The following is a 20,504-nucleotide window of genomic DNA, read 5'->3' as shown; positions in this document are numbered from 1 at the left end:
CCTGCGCAGGCAAAAGCCTTCACTCAGCGCTCTCACCAGGACTGGCGCGCTGCGTGTGGAGCTGTCCGCCAGCGCAGCAGAGCGGAAGCGGGGCGGGCAGCGCTGTCGGGAGAGCAGGGACTTTAGCGGTGCCAGATCCCTCCTTTCCCAGTTCCGTCTCTGCCCTAGGTCACAAGTCCCACGACAGGGCAGCTCCAGCTACACTTCTCGGATTTAGGGGAAGCCTGCAGGCTTTTACTTCCCTCTTTTGCTTCTGACCCAAACTGGATGTTGTATTTTACCATTCCCAACCACTGAAGGGTTGGGTCTGAGTCCCTTCGCCTTGAATCTGAGTTTTCTTGTGACTGCTTTGACAAGTGGCCTGGCAGAAGTGACCCTTTGTGACTCCAAAGCTAGGTCATAAAAAGCCAGGGAGCTTCCACCTTGTTTCCTGGAGACTTTTGTTTTCTGATCAACACTCCCTGCTGAACTCAGCCTTGCGACCGTGCCCACCCGTGAACCTGACGTGCAAGCGAAGCCATCTCAGACCCATCAGACCAGCCCATCCGCCAGCCGAATTCCTCCAGGTAATTGTAGTTACACATGGAACAGAATTGCTCAGCCAAGCCCCGCCCAGGTTCCTGAACTGCAAAAACTGTCAGAATACAGTGGTGGTTTTAATCCACTAAATTTGGGGATGGTTTGACACGCAGCAATAGATAACCAGAATGCTAAGTGTAAATAGAAGAAACTGCTGATGGCTTTTGATAAATTTAGGCTGATTTCATGTGATTTATGCCATCCACCTGTTCCTGACCACGATAATTCCATTTTGCTGAAAACTTGGATGAGGTTACCTCTGAACTAAGCCAGAGCTTCACCTGGGTTCACGAACAGCATCCTGAGCTGCTGCAAAGCTTTCAAGTACCCTGACTCTGGTTTGGTTGTCAGTTAACATCCACTCTCCCCATGCCAGCACAGCCCCACACTCTGCCTTAATCCAGAAGATCTGCAGAGACGGCCACAAATTGGAAGTGTGGCTGCAAAAGCTGTTTTCTGTGCATCCAAGTAAATGACATAGACACATTTTCTCAGCATCTTCACATACAGAGAGGGTAGCTTCCCATTTCTTGGATTGTACCTGGCTTCACACATGTAGTGCAGGATTTCCATATGGCTGTTTTTCTCCTATTACCAGCATTCCTGTCCTTAAATCCCAGAGACCTTGATTTGGGGTAGGTTCCCAGTTTCCCTAGTGGGGTGAGTGTGGCAGTAGGGATGAGCTGTATTCCCATGGTCAAGTGACATGCTTATGTGTGCCCTTCTCACAGTGTGCTCACAGGACAGGCATGGACCTGGAGTCGGAAGGATGTGGGTTCAGACCTGAGCTCCACCCGATGCTCGCTATGTGACCTTAGATAAGCTACTTAGTCTCTTTCAGTCTTAGTTTTCTCATGAGTCAAAAGGATACAGTTTTCACCAATTTTACAGGAAATAGGAGGCTGTCTTAGTTGGGGTTTGGCCAGAAGCTTGACCGTGAGAGGAGGCTGTGAGTGTAAATGCTGTATTTGGTAGGTGGGGAGGGGCGAGGAGCGCAGGCAGAGGTGACGGCAGGGGTATGGGGAAAGGAAGGCAACCAGTCAGGGGTTCATTATCAAGCCGGTCACCACTGCGGGTGACTGCAGCTTCATTCCAACAGAGACGGTGTTGGAAAAGTGTAAAACACATGCCCTGAAAATCATTCTCCCCGGGGGGCGAGGGAGCTGGGGTATTTCAACACCAACTCCACTCAGTCTGCTGGCTGAAGGCTGTCCCCCACAGGGGCTAATTTCCCAGAGAGAGCCAGTGTCCAAGCTCAGCTGGACTGCTCCATTCTTGAAAAAGCCCTCAGGCCCAGAGACACAGATCCTGGAAGCTGGAAGTTTTCTGGAGCATACTGAAGCGATGAAGTCAGAGGGCCATAGGCAGTGCTATGATAGCATCAGTTAGAGAAGACTGAACGCGATGTGTGTGAAAGGCTGGAGTCCAGCATGCCCCCCCCCACATGCCAGCTCGTTTCTCTTCTTCCCTTTCCTGATCTCCTTGGCCCACAGTGTCCTCTGTCTTCTCCTATCCTTACTGAGTGCCCAGGTCATTTGGAATTTCATTCATACTGTCTTACCCGCCGGTATCTTGTCCCTCAGATAAACAGTAAGTGCATCAAGGGGCAGCTCCGCCCACTTCTTAAACTTTGTTGCTTCTCCCCTAGTACCCAGCTTAGTAAGAAATACTAAGATGCTAAGTAGTGAATACTAGTCACATCACAGGGCAAACCACCTTGGCTGATAATGGGAAGGGCTTGTACAGGTCTGGTGGGGTGAGATTTGTAACAGTGACCTGACATATGTAAAGTGATACTAACACAAGGGGCAATTTGTAATCCAGTGGCTTGTTCCTCTTTAATTGGTGGTACCTCGATCATGAGGTTCAGGGGCAATAGTGTGTGGAGGAGACAATGACTCTCAAAGTAAAGAAGAAAGAATATATTCTGGGAAAACAGTTTTCTAGTCCTGCTTTACTTTCTCCAGTTATTGGGAAACAAATACTCTGTTATCCTCCGCTTGGTTTGTATGATACTTGTATTTAGACATTGGCATTGGCCATGCAGTGTGTCAGTTATGGGAGAAATGAACCATTTACTGCAGGCACTTTCTAATGATTTGTATGTTAATTCTCATAATAACTCTCTGGAGGAGAATTTGTTCTTTCCATTTTATAGATGAGAAAATTAAGGTACAGAGAGATATTGGGCAAGCTGCCCAAGGTCACACAGCTATTAAGTGGCAGAACCAGGATTTAACCAGCTTGCCTGTTCCAATAATGGCCGTAATAATGAACACATGTACCACTTTGTCCTAGACTGCCTGGGGACCAACATTGTGTTTGTGTCCTAAATCATTTTTCCCTTCCAGCTCCAAGGTTCAAGAAAGCAAACTCTTGCCCATGGTCATTTGGCAACTGGTACTGATAAGTCTAATACTGCTTTCTGTGTACTTTCTCTTGTATTGCTCATATGTCCGTTGTGATCAGAAGTTCACCAAAGTGCTTACCTGGATGGAGAGTGATTTCCCAGGATCATATTTGCTCTGAAGGATCTGATTCTTGGGGAGCAGAGGATGTAGGTAAGGGAGTCAGAGCCTCAGTGGGGAGTCAGGAGTCATGGGTTCCCATGTAGCTGGAGCCTCCCTGAGGGGATGATGAGATGGTCTGAGCTCAAGGTAAGGTGACCAACTGTCACGGTGTGTCCGGGACTGAGGGATTACATGGGACATGGGAGTTCTAGTGCTAAAACTAGGACTGTCCTGGGGAAGTCAAGATGACTGGTCACCCTGACTCACATGCCAAAGTACTAAATGAGGAATTCGTTTTAACCAGAAAACAAGAAGGAAGAGCTCTACAGATTTTCAAGGTGCTAAGAAGAAAGCTTTCTAGATGTACCTCAAAGGTCAAGTTTCTGAGGCTTAATAAGAAAGCTGTAGTGGAAAGAAATTCGAAATAGAAGACGCGGAGTCCTATCTATGAACTTGATACTGTGTGACATAGGACATTATTCTAACCTCTCTGAGCCTCCACTTGCTCACCTGAGAAATGGAGAAGATGGCCTCATCCTGTTTTAGTCACTGGGCCTATGGCTGCCATCAGCAATGACATATGGAGCTGAAAAGTTGCTCATTTTCAGACACTCGCCACATTCCTTAATAGTCATATTGAGCCACAGAGAACAATCACAATGGGAAACAGTAAGTTCAGGTCATCTTGATGAGCAAATGGGAGGTCAGCCCTGTGGGGAGATCTAACACCTCTACACACAACTCTAATTTCACATAGAAAGTCATAGGATCCTGTCAGCTGGTAGATGAATCACACTCACCTGGTATCTGAGAATGTATCAGTCCCTTGCAGGGTCTCCAAGATCCAAGATGCCCGGAAACTACATATTGATTAAAATGAAAAAGGCAAGTCATTAGAACTCCCAGTCCCAAGAATCTGTAATGACTGGCTTGTCTCTCCTCTCTGCCTCCCTCTGACATTGTTCCTGTGACCTAGACTCTGCTGTCACCTGCAGCCCACCTCCCTCTTTGCAGGGCACAGTGACCCTACTTATTACTTAAGTGCCATGCATCGGCTGTGCTTCCTTCCTTGGGCTAATCTGTGCTGTGGTCTCGGCTCAAGTTAAGACTTGGCTCCTGACCCAGCCTCTCCCATCTGCTTTTTCCAGAATCAGATCTATGGATATGAAGCCGTGGAAGTTGGGGTCACATGATTTGGGTTTTACTAGATTTGTGTGTATCTGAGTCTCCTCTTTTGTGGGGTCCAGGGATTTGGCTGCTAAATGACTTGGAGAAGGTTGGGATGACTCTTGGGCAGCACACCGTGGGGCCTCCAGATTAGCGGCTCTTAAACATCTGCACGCACGACGTTTAATCACCTAATGTGCATGTGAAACTGCCGTTTCCTGGCTGATGCCCCAGCAGTTCTGATCCAGTCCATCACAAGAACGTGAGAGTAGTATTATTATTATTATTGCTGTATAGTTGATTTACAGTGTTGTGTTTCAGGTGTACAGCAAGGTGGTTCAGTTATACATACATATATACATATATTCTTTTTCAGATTCTTTTCCATTATAGGTTATTACAAGATATTGAATATAGTTCCCTATGAATATTGAATATGTGCTATATAGTAGGTCCTTGTTGCTTCTGATGCACATGTTCTGTGAGTTATATGTTATAGAACTGTTGCTGGGAATTGAGGTGCTTTAGTGAAAGAGATATTCGGGCTAAGCTAGAAATATGTTACTACAAACTTTTACAGACTGAGGGTGTGATATTTAAAAAATAATTTAGCCTTTGGTGCTTTGCCTCGGGGTGCTGTTGCTGACTGAGATAGTCATTGTTGAGAACTGAAACAAGTTTTGGGAATGTTTTTCATTCTCTGATTGTTGGATATTGGTGAAATGGAAAATTGACCCAAGATCTTGGACACCTTTGTGATTATTATCTCCCTTCTCCTCCTGACATTCAGGAAAGTGAGATGCAGAGATTACTGTACCCATTTTATAGATGGAGAACGCGGCCAAGTTCCTTGGCTTAGGAAAAAACTCCATGACTGCATTATTTTCCTGTTTTTAAGCGTTTGTACATACATTCCCTCGTTTGGCCCTCGCAGGAAATTCTGCAGGGAATATCATTGTCTCTGTTCTGCAGGGGAGGGAATCTAGGCTCCGAGAAGATATGGGACGTGCCCAGGTCACAGGGTGAATAAGTGGTGATGCCAGGACTGAACTTTCTAGTCTGGTTCCTGACATCATACTCTTTTCAGCACGTCCAGTGTCTCTTTAGAGGAGACGGCAGCACACCTGAGACTGGAGCCGAGAGTCTCCGAATATCGGGAAGCAATGGTTTTTCCAGGCCTGTGGACACTTCTTCCAAGGTTTAAGATCCACTGTGACAGTTTTCTTGATCCTCCCTCACATCACTTCCTAAGCAGGGAAAAATGAAAAGGGACCAGTTCCCAGTGACTCCCCTTGGACTTCCAGGATCAAACAAGGACAGATGACAACTTAATGGAAAAGAAATGGAGATAAAAATAGGAGGTAAAAGTGACAAATGGCCACGGATCCCCCGGCTGCATCCCTGCCTCCTGTCACGGCTCTTTCTGTGTCTGGCACCTTCGTCTCACCCACCCCGGGGCCCCCGGGGAGGCGGGGTGGTGAGCAGGACAGCTGTTGGGATTTATGGGGCTGGTGCAGCCCCTCTCCCCCTCCTCGTGGTGGGGAGGGGAGGCCCGATCCATTTCCTCCTGGGTAAACATTTTCACAGGAAGCGTTTATCAGATGGCGGGGAGGCAGCTCAGGGGTCTGGGATCAGTCAGCCAGGATCTGCTTCTCTCCACCTCTCCCTGGTGAAGGCTGTGGCTTTTCTCCTGAACATTCACACTCTGTCTCTTGTTCTGGCTTCTCTTTACCAGCTGAGCTAAGGGAGAGGGGGCCCGATCCTGGGACACCCCAAGTCCACTCCACCCTTTAAAAATTATAATTTTTTTAATTTTATTTTTTTGGGTGGAAGAGGTAATTTGGTTTATTTATGCATGTATTTAATTATTTATTTTTAACAGAGGTACAGGGGATTGAACCCAGGACCTTGTGCATTCTAAGCATGCGCTCTACCACTGAGCAATACCCTCCCCTTTCCTCCCTCCTTTTTAATAAACAGGGTTTCTGTCAGCCTGGGTCCTGTCATGAAGCTGATTTCCCAGATCCTTCCAGAAGAAATGCTGATAAGGAAATGTCTGGAAAAGCCTCAAGCAGATAAAACTCCATTACTCCTCAGGTGCTGGGCTCTGCTGGCCTTGGACTCTGAAACCATCCCCCTTCCTCGGAGGGCGGACCCGCGACTTGCACTTGACTCTTCAGGTGGGGGAGGGCTGGCCATGCAACACTGATTCCGGGCCCTCTCCTGGATTTTCAGACTCTGGTTCCTGCACCTTGACTGCTTTTGCCTCACGGTGCTCACAGCCTGTCATCTTTTCTTTTATGAGAACCGGTATGAAGTCGTAAAGAGCTGAATCTCAACTCCGCTGGCTGTTCACTATATGACCTTAGGCAAGTTACTGCATCTCCTGGTGCCCAGTTTCCTCATCTAGCGTTTCTTTTTGTAAATTAAGAGAGCACCATCTCTGTCCTAGGCACTGGGCACAATGTTGGAGCAAAATGTTACCTCCTTATAGGTTTGTGGTGAGGATTAAATAAGGCGGTTCAGTGCAACACCTAACAAGTGGTAGAATGAGTACTCATAGCTGTCAGCGAATACAGTTGTTCTCACTGTTGTTATTTCCATGTCTGTTGGAGAAGAGCAGGGTTTGAAAGGCCCTTGGTAGCCTCTGACCCTCGGGCCATCACAGAGAACCCTCTGTGCTTTCCACTGGGTCGGGGCTGCTGTCTTCCTAGACTTCTCTTGGGAACCACAGCCCATTCACTCACTCGGTATTTTAATCATTCAAAACAAAAATGCACTGAGTTTCCTTTGTGCTTCAAAGAGGAATTAGAAAGGCAGCAGCCACTAGGCTGGGTGTGTGTGTGCACAGAAGCCATCACGAGCTGCAGCTAAGTCAAAGATAGGAAGAAGCGAGGCTCCGGAAGGGCTGGTCAGTAGCACTCCTTCAGCGGAAGAGGAGGCAGTTTCCAGGTGGAGGTCTGAAGAGAGGCTTCATGGAGGGGGTGCCATCTGGGCTCGGCTTTAAAGGAGGAGGAGATTGGTGAGTCCTGTAAAGATGGGAGCGTGCATGAGCTGTGAGGCCTGTTCCCAAGGCAGAGGAAACCACTTCATCCTGAGAAGATGAAGCCTTTGGTCTCAGGGCTGTCAGTTAATTGTGCAGACATTTTAAAACTTCCATTGGGTTGCCAATAACACTGGTGGGTCATTTCTTGATCACTTTTGGGTCAAAACTTCCATTGGATTGCCAATGATACTTATGGGTCATTTTTCACAAACATAATGTTGTTTGAATTTCACCAGACTGAGTGAGTCAGACAGAGCAAGAATTATGTTGCCCACTTTCTGGATGAGGCAACTGTGACTCAGAGAGGCGAAGGGATTTGACTATTCCACGAAGGTGGTCAGTGGGAATGTGGTCACTGAACTCAGGTTTCTTGACTCCAAAGCCAGAGCACTTTCTCGGGCATTCAGCTGCTACCCTCCTCCTGCTCCCCCATCCCACCTCTCTCAGGCTGGTTAAACTGGTCTTTGGAGGCAGAAGAACTTTGAGCTAGTCCCTCAGCCTCAGCTGATGCTGCACCAGCACTTGCCAGGACTCTGCAAGAGCATCCTTAGAGGCCCCCCTGCTCCCATCAGACGGCTTCCAGTCCATTTTCTCTAATCACATCTCCTGTGTGGAGCAACCTTTCTAAAGCCTGGATCTGGAAAACCTTCAGTCATTATCCTGCCCCTTACAGGACCAACCCACACTCTGTCACTCATTCTTCTAGGCCCTTCAGGATCCATCCTGCCCTCTGGGCCTCCTCAGACTCCTTCCTGGCTGGCCTCCTTTGTGCTTCCTGTGTGTGAGATGCTCAATGTCGTGCAGTTCTCCAAATGCTCCAAGTAGTCCCCTCCTAGTTTTGTGCCTACATGGGCTCTGGAAGCCAGACTTCCTGCGATTAGTACTCAGGCCCACCATTTAAATAGCTGTGACTTTGAGAACAGTCTCCTCGATGGCACTATGCCTCAGCTTCCTTATCTATAAGATGAGGATAATAATAGTACCCGTCATGTGAGGATGTCATGCAGACTCATTGACTTCATACATATGTAATGATTAGACCACGGCGTGGTGCATAGTAGGTGCTCAATAGGTACCATTGTAGCTGTTCACTGTGCAGGAAATTTTTCCCAGGCTGGTGAGTTCCCTCCGCTGGGCTAGTTCTCTCAGGCGCCTTCCCATGTTGCCTCCTCCAGGAAGCCTGCCTTAACGGCCCGAGAGGAGTACCTCTCACTGCTCTACTGTGCTCATTCTCCCGCTGTAATTGCTGGCGTGAGTCGGCCTCCTCACCACAGTTACAGCTCCTTGAGGGAAAGTCTCGGTTTTGAGATCCGGGGCCACAGCTGAGTCACTGTGAAACTGACCATGCTCAGCACGGCCCTGACACACAGGAAGTTCTCGTGCCAGCCTGTGGAGGGAATGATCGGCATGTGGGACTGGGACTGAGGGCCTCGCTGGTGACACAGTCACTGATGTGTTGGGTGACTGACCAGGGACACCTCTCCACACCTTTGTTTCCCCAGAAACAGAATGGATGACTGGCCTCCCTGGTCTGACAGATGTCCCGAAGGTCACAGTACCTACAGGACCACACCGGTAACACCCTGGAAGGTACGACACGCTTTGGAAATGAAACAGTGAATGTCGTATCACAAAAACGTTAGCCTGTGAACCAGAGTGTATTTACCAGGAGGTGACAAAACTCCACAATAGGGCCCCTCCTCGCCCAGGCTCCTTCCAAGGCCCGGACTCCATGTTATACTTGGCACTTTGTATTCTTTTTCCTGCAGATAGTCCCCTAAACTGTACTAGCTTCAGGACCCCAAATCCCAGTGGTCTTAGAGTTCATCCCTCCCTGGTGAGTTCCCCATCTTTTCTGTCTCTGGGCAGAGTCAAGGAGGAGGACCCGGAGCGGGGCCCCTGTCACACTCTGCCCTATCCTGGCTTCCCACACTCACCTGTACCTGGACTGCAGCTCTGGGAGTTGCCAGCATCCGTGCAGAGCCCCTCCCATCACCAACACCCACGTCTCCCTCCTCCCATGGGGCTTCTTAGGTCCTCAAAACCTCCCTGTGGGCTTGGCTCTGAACTCCACCCCACCCCTCCACATTCGGGCTGGCCTCTTAGAGTGCAGGCCTCCTTGGACTTTGGACATTCCAGCCCCTCCCTTCCAGGGCATGGCCTCCACCTCCATGAACCACAGCCCTGGTCAACAGCCCCCACCCCAACCTTCAAGGGCTGGCTGTCCCTTGATGAGTTCCCACTGCGGGTAGAGGGAGTAGGGGGATGGCAGGGCCAAGTTAGATGCATTCAAACCATTTCCTTCAGGAGGAAATGTCATTTTCATAAATACACTATTTGAAGGCTCCCTACCCACACCATACAGGGCACATTTCTCAATCCTGGTTGCCCTTTTGAGTGATTCAGAGAACTTGAAAATATACTGGTGACCAAGGACCACTCCAGAGATTCTCTTCTAATTGGGGTGGGATGCAGCCCGGGTGCAAGGAATTTTTAAAGCTTCCCAGATGATTTTCACATGTGGCGAAGATTGAGCATCACTGTTTTAGAGGCAGGAGGGTATAGCTCAAGTGGTAGAGCACATGCCTAGCATGCCTGAGATACTGGGTTCAATCCCCAATACCTCCACTGAAAAATCAAATAAATAAATAAACCTAATTACCCCCCTCCCCCGTTAAAAAAAAAAAAAAAGAATCACTGCTTTAGGGAACAAGCACGATCTGTCAATATGAAGACAGACAGAAAGTGAGTTTGGGACAAAATGAGTTTGAGCATGAGTAACATACACACCCACGCTTGCTAAACTTGCCTCCCTGATTTGACCTGAAAGAGACACACCGTGGTCTTCGGCTCCCTCCAGGCCCAAAGCTCTGTGTGGTGGGTGAGGCCACGCTGGCTCAGCCCATGCCCCAGCCCCAGGAGGGCAGGAGCTTTAAGGTAGAAGCAGGGATGTTTAGGGGAGTAGAGCCCAGTCTTCTTTACTTTGGCATGCCCCAGGCCTGAGTCAGAGGTCACGGGCTTGCTGGGAGCTCGGGACAAGGGCGCAGTGTTCGTCTTCCAGCCGAGCCCTGGGTGCCACCTCACGCCTGCTCCTTCTCCTGGCTCCTCAGCTCCGAGAGTTGTACCATCATCGTCTGGGCCGCTTAGTCTCCACAGCTCACTCACCCTGGACTCTGATTCCACCTCCTTCCAAATCCAGTTGGTCACCACGTTCTCTGCACTGCTCCGCGGTCATCATCTAGGTGCCCTTCTCCCCAGAGCCCCTTGCTGCTTCTACTAGAAGCCTCTGCTCTGGACTTCCTGTTTGTCTCTCTCCACATCAGATCAATGTTCCTGTCTTAGTGAGTCTCTCTCACACGCAGTCTGCAACTGATCTGAGAGCCAAAACCTCCTGTGGTTTCCCTTGGCCTAGCCCAGTGGATCTTCAAGCATCCTCTGTGGACCATCAGCATCACTGGGGAACTTGTTAGAAATATAAGTGCTTGGGCCCCACCTGCAGACCCACTGACTCAGAGCTCTGAGGGTGGGGCCCAGTAATCTGCTTTAAGCAGCCCTCCAGGCACTTCTGCTGTGTGGCCTGGACCATGCAGTCCAAACTCCTGGGTGTGGCAGTCACGATCTCCCACACTCTAGTCCCAAGTTGATCTGTTTGTCCACTTCTCAACTCTTATATCTCTCATATCTTCCTGTGGGACTCTGCTCATACTGTTCCCTCCCTCAGAAAGCCTTTGACCACTTCCAAGTATCTAAATCCATTTCTCCTCCAAGATCCAGCCCAAACATCCTGTAATTTTGGCAGATCCCAAAGATTCCTCCTCCAGGAACATTCTTCCCTTCCCTGACCTCCACAGCATTATTTCCTTTCCTCCCCTCTCCCTCCCTCCCCTTTCTTTTTCTTTTTCTGAGTTTTACCTTTAAAGCAGGATTTCTTTGAATCATGATTATCAGAGTCACTCAAGGAACTTCTAAAAATATATATGCCCAGGCCACACTCCAGAGAAATTAAATCAGAATTCCAGGATGAAGCCTGTAATCATATATTTCAAAAGATCCCCAGATATTTTTAATGTATACCTGAAATTAAGTCCCTCTTTCCTAAAGCGACCAGAAGGAAAACCATGATAGGAAGAGAGGTGAATTCACAGTTCAGAGACCCAAATTCTGTTCAGGGCTCTGTCCCAACTGGCTGTTTAACTTTGAGCAGGTCACGTGCCCTCTCTGAGCTTCTGTTTCCCAAATTGTTAAATGAGGCTTTATTTTAGATCAGTGGCTCCCAAAGTTGGTGGATGCCTAAATCCCATCCCTAGAGATTTCCATTTAATTGATATTAGGGTGGAGGGGCTGGATTCTACCTTGCAGCCAGGGTTGAGAACCACTCTCATAGATCTTGTCCAGGGGCCATGAAACTGGGTCTGATGGTTTACTTTTGGGAAGCAAGCATGCCTACCTCTTCAAATCCGTGGATTTCTCTGCCTCGGCTCCTATTAACCTTTCCTCCCCGAAGAATGAATGCACACCTGGTGTTGGTGATGGAGAATGAACACATGTCTGGTGTCAGTGATGAAAGGCACGTGCATTTCCTTGTCTGGTAGCAGGGCAGCCAGGGACATTGGAGCCTCCCACAGGCGGCCATGGTGGGTGTGTTTGGCCATCATGGCAGAAGGAGGATTAAGGATCAAATGAAAATCCTCACCAGAGGCCTGGCGGAGTGTCACTGAAGGGGCTCATTTTTCAGCAATCTCAAGGCCTTATGTGTCTCAGCTCCAAAAATCTTTTTTCCACCAGCACAGCCGGGAAGACAAGTTCCCCTTTACATCAGGTCACAGTTAAAGGCAGGTGTAAAAGGAGAACTCATAAGGAGCAAGAGACAGGATGCACCCAAGGCAGTTGAGGTCGAAACTGGATGAGAAGTCGGGCTCCAGCCTGAGGAAGGCAAAATGACCCAGCTTCAAGCGGAGGGGTGGAGGGGAGGAAATGGTCTGCTTATTTAAGGGGTGGGGGCGGGAAAGGGAAGTGAGTGCTTACATAAGCACCTCTCTGGTGAAGGTGTTGCTGATCCCGGGAGATGCCCAGCAGTCATCCACAGTGGGCCGCTCTGTTTATCTGCACATCAGGCTGTTCCCCTGCAAAGGAAACCAGCCCAAGTGTGGGGGAGCCCAGAGCATGGACCTTCCACCTCAGGACCAGGAGGGTGGAAGAGTAAAGATGGGAGAGACACTCCCTGAGGTCTTCGTGCCTGCCCCTGCCGTCCCCACTTACAAGGAACCCTTTCTTACTCTGCTCTGTTTTTCCAGGCCCTTTCCCACAGTGATTCCCTCTCCTGAGAGATAGGCTGGTCCTGAGTCCTGCTGCTGCCAGAGGAGGGAGGGGCTGTGTTGTGCAGGAAGAGGCCTGAGTTGTTTTGTAGATGAGAAGACAGTTCTGGCAATGCGGTGTCTGGCCCAGGCCAGACCTGGGAGCCAGGGCAGAGGTCAGGCTGTCTGTCTGAGTTTGGAGCACTAGACAGTGCTTCCTGGTGACTTTACGGTCTAAGCTATTGAGGAAGAAAATGCACATGGAAAAGGAACTTTGTTTGGATCTTTGACGCTGGCTGGACCTGCTCTTCCTGCGGAGGGGGCCATAAGGATGTCACAGGGCAGTCCGTGTGATATGTTGCCCCCCCACTTCAAGGTGTCTGGTGAAGGCTGAGGAGGTTATTCCCTAAAGTTAAGACACCTGGGCTTGCTCCAGGCAAACTAAAAGTTTGGGGACTTGAATATTGGTCAAATAGAGCTTTCTGGTCCTAAGGAGGGAGAGAAATCATAAAGGTCACCCACCCGGCAGGCTCAGCAGGGCTTTGGAAGCATCAACCCTCTGCAAGGCCATCATTTGCTTGCCTTACATAAAGATGGATCAGAGTGATCTGAATCCCACTTCCTTGGCAAGGGCTAGGGTGCGAGTGTGGAGGGGAGGGGGACTGTGAGCCACATCTGAGCTTCGGTGTGGCCCCAGCACTCCATGCAAATGGGAGAAGGCCTCAGGGGCATTTTTGGATCCCTACATTATAAAGTAGTTGGAGAACCCAAAGTTAGAAGGGAGCTTGGATCCATTTAGGATCTCTCTGCCTCCGATGGGCTGGCCTGCTGGTTTCCAGATGAGAAGACCGGGGCCCTGGAATGCATGGTGATTTGTTCTCCCAGGAGCTGTCCACAGTCAGGCCTAGAGCAAGCTTGCCACCCTCAGCCCCGGACACTTTCCGTGGCTCCCTGCATCCTTCCTCCTCAAGACTCGACTCTGGACCCTTTGGCCTGCTCTGCTATCCCTGCCCTCTGGGAGCGCCATCTCCAGCTGTGTGATTTTTGGCAAATCTCTTAACCACACTGTCACTCAATCCAATGCAGCCGGGCAGCCAGGCACGACCCAGTCTCCTGGGAACACAGCTGTGCCACCGATTAGCCCTTCTCTCCCAGCTTGTCCATGGCCTTGGAAAGAGGATCTGGTTGGGGAGAAAAGTTGGGGAGAGTTTGACCTGGCTTAGCAACACCCCATAAAGGCTTGGCTTATGCAACCCCTGGCCCACCCCCACCCCCACACAACCCTAGGAAGAATGTAAAGAAGAAACATCCTAAGTGGTGGGCTTTCACAAGATCTTCATTGGCTTCCTCCCACACTCATCCACAGGGTCTGTTTTAAAAAAGGGGGGGGGGAGGGGTTTGGGCATATAGCTCAGTGGTAGGGTGTATGCTTAGCATGCAGTGAGGTCCTGGGTTCAGTCCCCAGTACCTCCATTAAATAAATAAATAAATAAATAAATGTCTTAAAAAAAAGAAGAAGAAGAAAGAAAGAAAGAAAGAAAAAAACGAAAAGGAGGAAAAAGAATGAAAGGAGGCTAGATGTGGTGACTGCCTCCAGAGAGAATGGGCCAAGATGACCGCCAACTGCATCATTTAAGGCTGTCCCTGGAAATCCACAGAAGGACCTTCAGTTTAACATGTTTGGAAAAGGAGGAATGTTGTCCAAGGTCAAACAGCAGGGTGACAGTGGCAGGATCCAGAGATTCCCCAGCTCCTTCCTGCCTGTCGAGGGCTAAACTCCATCCTGTGGGCTGTTTGCACAGGTGAAGATCAAGGCGGCATTTCTGATGGCATCCTGCCGAGGGGAAGCATGGACCAGATCCCTGCCTGGTACTGGGCTGATAATGAACTTCTCTGACTGATGGATTGCGCTACCTTGTGAGCCCCTGTGGGAAGGCTAGGGGAAGCCCTCAGCCCTGAGATGTGGGTGCAATGCCAAGTCTCTTCAAGAGCCGCCTGAAGGGGGGCGGCCAAGGAGGAGGGAGCATTCCTGTGGTTAGCACTGTCACCCGAGGCTCCCTTGAGCATCGCAGAGACACCCCCTTTCAACAGTGGAGTTCAGGCGGCAGGTGGGCAGAGCACCTGGGAACTGACAGGGCCACCGGGATGGCATTCATGCCCGGGAGAGGCCCGAAAACCTATCGGAGAGAAAGGGCTGAGTCCGGTGAATGTGCGGAAGTGACGGGGCCATTCCGCTGGGTGGTCAGCATGGGGGCGGTTCTGGCAAGGGAGACAGGCCTCAGCTGTGGAGGAGGGGGCGCAGAGGGAAGACAGTAGCAGGCAGGGTTTCCCCTGCCCCGGCCCAACAAGTGACCAGCGCTGTCAGATCCTCGGAGCTTAGAGATAAGCAGGCAGGCTTAGTGGTCAGACAGAAGGTCCCAACTCCCCCTCTTTCTGTTCCAGCTGTGTGAATGTGGGCAAACGACTTCACTCCTGTGAGCCTTAGTTTCCTTCTTAGTAGGACGCGGATTAGAATACCGCGCTCACAGCTCATCGTGAGAATTCAGAACTACCACACATGGCACATGTTTATCACAGGGCCTGCCGCTCCAAATACAATGATTATTTTTCCTTTCAGGGATTGTTTCCAGACCCCCTGAAGCTGCTGGTTTACAGAATGGGAGTCTTTCTTGTGGCACCCAGGAGAGAGAGCGCAGAGGGAGGGCAGAGGCTGGAGGGCCTTTCTGTGGGCCACCGCCTGCCTGTGCTGCTGTTTATTGCAGCTGGAGTACAGGGGCTGCAGCCCCCTCATCTCTTACAGATGCGTCCCGAGCACAAAGAGACCCTCCTCCTCCTTGGAGGTGGGCTAAAGATGAGGTCCCTCCATTCTCTGCTGTCTCATCCCCAAGTCCCTCTCACACTGTCACATTCCTTCAGGCTCCTCCCAGCTGGCCTCACAGTGTGGGAAGGGGCTCAGACGGCTAAAGGCAGGTCTGGCTCAGGCCTCACCTGGCTGCGTGTGACCTCCCACTCGCCTCTGGGAGCTGCCAGGGTCTCAGCATCCCTGCCTGGAGCCAGTGTCCTCCGTGGGGATAGACCATTGCTGGATACCACCACGGTCCTCTGGCCTGATGTTTTGATGTGCAGATCCTGGCTGGTAAGGAGGATTGGGGTCAGAAGGATTGAGGGAGGTGCAGGGCTAGTACTAGGAGTGTATGTGTGTGTGCATGTGTGTGCGCGCGCGCGTGTGTGTGTGTGTGTAGAGATGGTGTGTGTGGCCCCCAAACACCTGGTGAATCAAGAACCTGCTGCCTCTACTTGCAGTGCTCCTGTGAGGATGCCTTCGGGCTGAAGATGACACCAGGGTCTGCTCACCAGGCTACAGTTAATTTAAAGGGGGTGGCGGGATCCATGGTAGCCACGCTTTCAGTGGTTGTTTTTTAAGACAGGACTAAATCATGGGACCATTTTTGGTTGCATGAAAGCACTATGTTCTTTCTCATTTTAAGTCTTTGCTTCTCTCTGTGTGGAGCCCTATCCCCTCCCTCTTCTTTTGCTTCTTCCCCTCACTTTGCCTGTCTAATTTTATCCACTCATCACATCTTGGTCAGTTTTTCCAAGTTTGGACTCCAAAGTTGGACCAGGTGGCCCAGGTCTATGCCTCTCAGCACCCTATACTTCCTCCAGGATTAATATTCACTATGTTACGTATTTTCTGTCTTCTTGAGTGGGCTGTAGGAAATGGCATTCCCAAGGCAGGAAATGAATCTGTTTTAATCGCAAATCCAACTGCCTTAAATAATGAGTATGTGTATTAGCTCTTGAAAATAAACATTCTCTCTCCATATATACATATATAACTGAATCACTATGCTGTACACCAGAAATTAACACAGCATTGTAAACCGACTATACTTCAATACAAAAATAAAATGCTACTAAATTAAAAAAAAGAAAAACATTCTAGAGGGTAGGCCTCAACGTCGCTTTAATTCAGTGACTCGGGCATGTAACTGAGGATCTAGTTTCTATTGCTCCGTCTTCTCTGCCTTCAGCGTATCAGCTCCGTCCTAAGACAAGCCTCTATGCTGCTTACACGGTGTCTGTTAGAGGCCCCAGGAAACGAGCTTTCTTTCCATGGGCAGAGAAAGAAGGACACTGCAGATTGTTGCCTCCCGAACCATCAAATAAAAGTCCCGGGCTTTTGTCGTTGAGTGATCTGAAGTCACACGCCTAGTCCTGAACCGTGGAGAGAGGAAGAGGATCACAATGACCGATTTCGATCCTGGAGCTAGGTTGGGGCCAGTTGTACAAGACTGACGGTTATGAAGTAGGGGAAGGGTGTCCAGGAGATAAAGGACTGGTGGCAGGAAGATCCTGGAGAGAGCAAGTCCTAAAGGAGCTGGGTCCTGGACAAGCTGTTAGAGAAGAGCCTCAGACTCACGTGGACCGAGAGTGGAACCATTTCCTTCCTTCTGAACTAGGGGAATTTGCAGCAAGGCAGGCGTTACTTTCACAATGATAACCCAGTAGGGTCAAAGCTAGAATGCAGTGATCAAGGGGAAGACTGACTCGTGGGATGAGGCTGGAGAGTCAGGGAGGGGCCAGATCGTGCCGAGCTTTGCAGGCCATTTTAAGATTTGAGAGATTGTGAGTAAGCAGGGCCTGTTTCCGCTGCTTCCCTCGAGAGAGCGATGAGGAAGGAGGCAGGCACATCACCACTGCTCAAGCTTCCTTCTTTACTAAAAACAGTCCGGTTGTAAGATGGTTGCTCACCTATCAAAAGCCCTTCTTGGTGACAACTGAAGATAAAATAGGGCGGCTGCCCAAATGTGTCTCCAGAATAATTGGCCAAGCCTTTGCTTTTCCAAGAAAAGCAATTGTTTAAGACTGTGCTCCTCAAACTGGGGTTCTTGGTCTCCTTTCGGGGCGGGGACCCTGCAAAATACATTAATTCACAGGATAAACTTGGTATATCTTCATGGGGTGTAAGGTCACTTTGTGGTCATTTGAAATATTTTTAGAGCAAAACAAAAACATATTATAGACTAGTGGGATCCAAATTCTGCATACATTTCTAAGATTAACCACAGGCTTTAGGGAATGTTTGGGCTTGAGTGCAGGTGGAGGGAGGGTGGAGGTGAGTACATAGATAAACCTGGGCCCTTGCTGGCAAGCCTTTGGGGGTATGATTTCATTTTTTTTCTGATTTGGGGTACTTGAGGGAGAAATGAGAAACACTGGCTTCAAATGGCAGGGCCACCAATGCCTGTGCTTCAGGGCTGGGTGCTAACATCACTCCTTTATGACCCCTTAATATCACAGAGCCAGGTGGGGGGACAAGGCAAGTCCTCCCCCCACCACATATAGCAAGAGCCTTCAGGGACTTGGCAAGGAAGGCACCTTGGATTTATCCAAGACAGAAGAATATGCGTTAGAGTGAACTCTGTGCTTGAACGAGTTATCTTGAAGTGAGGTAGGTGCCCAAGTCTGCAGAATCGCATCTGTGATGCCACCTGAACTCTTGGCTGTGACCCAAGGACAAAGCAGGGGTGGGGATGGGGCGTGGGCACGTCATAAACACTGCCTGTCATCCGCCTCCATGCGGTAAAGGTTATGTTTGCTTGAAGTCATTGCCTTTGGTCTTTTCTTTCTCTCTCTCTGCTTCTCCAAGAATCTCAGTTCTTGGCAGCCTGGTTCCCCTCTCCCAGACCACTCGCTGCCATCTGCATTTCTGTTGGACTGTAGTTGCTAAGCTTTTCATCTTTGTGGTTTTTCTCTGAGTGTCCAGTCAGATCAGGAGGGAAGTGTCTGGTTACTCAGTGAGTTTTGGTCCTCGAGGGCCCTAAGGAGGTGAAAGGATTTGGAATTCTTTGTCTCTCTTTTTTTTTTTTTATGAAGAACTTTCTCTGTTCTTCCATGGGTAGTTTTCAAATGGTCAAGTCCTGCGGGTGACAAACCTCGTGATATCTTTGAGTATTTGGAATTTCCTGTGTGTGCCTGAGGAACGGCCTTCCCGGGAACGTGTTCTTGAAGTTCTTCAGGGTGGCCTCCCTCCCACAAAGTGAGACCTGTTCTACACGGGCCCCTGAGAGGAAGGAAATGTCAGGCAGGTGGAGTTATAAGAATTATAAGGAGGAAACAGTCAAAATGTCACTCTATAATTAATTCAAGTGTAATTGAAATTTAATAACGTACAGCAACCCGTTTTGCATTTATATCCCATCTTTCATCCGACCGCGGAAAATATTAAGCTTTTCAGTCCTCTGGTCTGGTTTTTGGGAAGAGTCCCGTCTGTGTTTTGTTTTGTTTTTCCTCCTCCCCAATGCCAAGAAAGAGTAACTGACTTACTCAGGTTTGCACAATAGCTCCTCAGATTTGAGAGAAGTTGGTGTTGGTGTTATTTTCAGGCCCTGGGGACAGGAGATGGGGTTGGAAAACAAAGATGGCTTTTCTCTGGCCGAATGGTCATCCAATGAAATCCCTTCCTGATGGGCCAGCCCTATCAGGTGAGCACACTGATTTAGTTTTAAAAAAAAAAATATGAAAACAAAACAAGCCCAGTGTGACCTGTCCTTCTCACAAGTGCCTGGTGCGAGGCGAGGGTGTGGCTTGGCCTTTGGCATTCGGGACCTCTGACTGGTGGTTTAGGAATTGGTCTGCTTTATTTTGTGAATACTGCCCAGCACTTGGAAGAATATATTTCAGGCTTTGAGGTCTTTGAAGGTGATGGTGTCCGAGTCTGGGGGTAACGTGAGTGCTTGAGCAACATCTATGAAGATGGGGTGGGGTGTGTTGTATTTTGTGATCCAATCTGTCTTCTTCCCAACTAAACTGTGTCTGAGGAATACATGACACGCTTCTGGAAGCTAAACTTAGATCACTTATGAATCTCGCTTGACAACATTTATGGAGATTTTGATCTCCCTATGTGTCTGTTTATGTATTTATAATTTATATCTCCACTTATTTCCACTTGAGATTTTAGGAGTCCTATAATACATATTTGAAATGAAAATCAAAGATCAAAAACAACAGAAAAGGAGAAGGAAGAATGTACTTCAAGTTGCAAATGATACAGTTGTTAGGATTGGCAGTAGCTTTAACTCTGTTAGCTAGAAAGCAACTGTATTGATTTCTGAAATAAATTTATGTCAAAGATCTGTATACAAGGTAATGACTATCTTTTTAGCTGCACTTTTGCAACAGGTGCAGCTGTGTGTGTGTGTATCGGCGGGGTGTGTGTAGGGGGACTGGGACATCTCGGCAGACCCTCCCAGGAATTCCTTCTGTCCTCCGTCTCCCTGTGAGGACGGGGTGGTTAGGGTGGTTGGATGCAGGCAGGTGTCTCCATACAGTTGTGGGTTGCACGCAATAAAAATGGCTTCAGAAGACAGAGGAGCAGAACCAGTCTTGATTACCTCCCGGTGTCCAGGCAGCAGGTGCTGGTGGACAGTCCCTTCAGGGCTCAGCTGCTGGATGGACAACCTCTGGCTCTTCTTTCCGGCATCACTCTTCTTGGGACAAAAATCCCAGGATTGAGTCCAAGTGGCAAAGCATGGGTCATGTGATAACTCCTTATTGGGGGATGTCAAGGAATTTTGACAGCCTCACCAAAACTGCATACAAGGAGGGCAGAGGACAGAGCCCTAACGGAGACTGGAATGCTGTTATCAAAGGACTTGCTTCCAGCAGGGAGCTCTGACTCCACCCCACATTGGCTTGGCTCAAGGAAATTTCCTAATTCAAAAATAAAGCTGCTTTTTTTTTTTTTAACTGTTCTCCATGATCTGAGCTTAGCTGAGTGATGTTTTCATGCTCAGCTGACCTGATGATTGTCCAATGATCAGTTTGAAAGCCAGTAGAGTATGGATTTTCTATCATCAAGTAAAGGGCCAGTTGGGCAGGGTCCTGGGGCTGCCATAGCTC

The 20,504-nt window shown here is 49.2% G+C and overlaps 2 long non-coding RNA genes across 8 annotated transcripts in view; both read left to right on the top strand.

Annotated features, from left to right (window-relative positions):
- The first annotated feature begins 464 nt into the window (after nt 1-464).
- On the top strand, nt 465-6,797 carry LOC116282614 (uncharacterized). Of its 2 annotated transcripts, XR_012073481.1 has the most exons (6): nt 465-566; nt 3,049-3,140; nt 3,394-3,758; nt 5,344-5,617; nt 6,237-6,353; nt 6,492-6,797. It is a non-coding gene; the product is annotated as an uncharacterized lncRNA (long non-coding RNA). The 2 variants fall into 2 exon arrangements; XR_012073479.1 differs by lacking the exons at nt 3,394-3,758; nt 6,492-6,797 and having other exon boundaries at nt 6,237-6,352.
- An 11,160-nt stretch (nt 6,798-17,957) lies between these two features.
- LOC107033254 (uncharacterized) overlaps nt 17,958-20,504 on the top strand; it is a 62,965-nt gene continuing 60,418 nt past the window's right edge. For all 6 annotated transcript variants that reach the window (XR_012073491.1, XR_012073490.1, XR_012073492.1 and 3 more), the window contains exon 1: nt 17,958-18,051. This is a non-coding gene — a long non-coding RNA (uncharacterized lncRNA). The remainder of the gene's footprint in view (nt 18,052-20,504) is intronic.

Source organism: Vicugna pacos, chromosome 1, assembly GCF_048564905.1.
Source record: "Vicugna pacos chromosome 1, VicPac4, whole genome shotgun sequence".
NCBI lineage: Eukaryota > Metazoa > Chordata > Mammalia > Artiodactyla > Camelidae > Vicugna > Vicugna pacos.
The sequence above is the reverse complement of the archived record's forward strand: the minus strand, read 5'-3'. Positions and strand labels throughout refer to the sequence as shown.